Source organism: Rhinolophus hipposideros, assembly GCF_964194185.1.
Source record: "Rhinolophus hipposideros genome assembly, chromosome: 2".
Lineage (NCBI taxonomy): Eukaryota > Metazoa > Chordata > Mammalia > Chiroptera > Rhinolophidae > Rhinolophus > Rhinolophus hipposideros.
Window position 1 is genome coordinate 29,786,806 of NC_138048.1, and position 1,912 is coordinate 29,788,717.

Consider the following 1,912-nt stretch of genomic DNA (forward strand, 5'->3'; position numbering starts at 1 on the left):
CAAAGTATCAGAAGGTCCGAATTCCTTTCTAGAGGCTCCGGGGGAGAAACTATTTCCTTGCCTTTCCCAGTTTCTAAAGGCTGTCTACACTCCTTGGCATATGGCCCCCTTCTTCTACAAAGTCATCAATGCAGCCTCTCTCTGACCCTTCTTGTGTCATATCTCTTTGTCTGAACACAGCTAGGAAGGGCTTTCTGTTTTTAAGGACTCATGATTGGACTGCACCTATTCAGATAATCCAAGCTAACCCAACCTCAACATGCTTAGCATAACCACATCTGCAAAGTCCATGGTGCCACATAAGGTAACATATTCTCAAGATCTAGGAAGTAGGACTGGCCATCTTTGGGAGGGCATTATTCTGCCTTCCCTAGTAGCCAAGTATGAAAAATGAAGATGAGTCAAGCAATCAAGAGACAAAATGTGGTACTGGATAGAAAAATGTTCTGAGGCCCCTAAAGGGCAAGTTCAATGGACTAAAAGAGAAGTGACTAGGCCTGTATTTTGCTAGTAATAAGGAACGGTGCATTGTAGATAGCAATGCCCATGATACTCCAAGATTAACCCTTTCTATACACAAAGTAGGGGCTCAATAAGTACAAGCTGAACGAATGGAAAAGATGAAAGAGATGTTGACCAAATAGGACTTGACAATAGTCTGGATACAGAAGGCAAAAGAGAGAAAAGCATAAAAACAATTGACAATCAATGAGGCATCTAAGAGAAGTAGAAGGCTAGACATTGAAGAATGCATGGAAGAGGGATACATGAAATTCCTTCTCAACTATGCTCTGAAAATTTCATTGTTTTTCAGAATTTAATTTATTTTACAAAACTGAAGGAGTAAATATACTGGCAAATCGATGTAAGATATAGAAATGTAAGAAATTAAATTAATCATATGTTTATAAAATTATTCTTGGGCAGATGTTTCTCAGGAAGCCAAAAACTAGATATACTATTTCTGAAAAATAATTGGGGGAACCTCTAATTAGGAAAGTAGCATCATTTTTAAAGGAGTTTTATCTTTAAAGAAATCTAAAGAGCTAGGACCATGTTTTAATTATGAAACAATGTTTTTGAACGTATGTGCCTTAGGTCTCTGCAGTGGAGGTATGCTGCATCTGGGTCCATTGACTTGGTAAAATGTAGTGAAAACTGGAAACTATAATAAATCACAACCCCTGTGGGCAACACCAGATTAAATTTCTTTCTGGCTTTTGCACAATGGTGGCAATGGCTGTAATCCAAAACACAAACAAAAACTCATATGGAAGCAACAAACACATTTAAAAACAAAAAAAACTTATATTATTCCCCAGTCCAAAGAACTTCTTGTCTAAGACTTTGTCTGTGACTTATTTATATTACTGAGTAACTCCACCCAGTGAACATAAAGCACAGATGACTAAAAAAAAAGGCCACATTTACATAGTCTAATGGTTCCCATATATGGATGATAGATGTGCATGCCAAGAAGTTTGGCAATTGCTTTTTGGAAATTGACTTAATAAGATGGTGACAAGTGAAGTGTGTACATGGTGAGTCCCATGATAACCCAGACATTACTATTCTCATCTCTGAAAAATCAAGCCATTCATTCTCCATTAGCAACATGCTTTAAAGTAACATGTAAATAGTGGGCAAACTGCCACAAGCTGAATTTGCTAAAAAGTGGTCCCATGGTATAAACAGAAACCAGAGCTATAACCACTACTAATGCAATAGAATAGTTGATGTGAATGACACAAATCTTAAACCTCTTATTTCTTGAAGCTTACTCAAGGGACTTGACAAACTGATAAACAAGGACCAGAAAGAATCAATTCTGCCTGCCACTTGTATTATGGGTTCTTCCAAATGTCCACATTGATTATCCTACTAATTCGTATTTTCTCTGGTTAAACTTTAA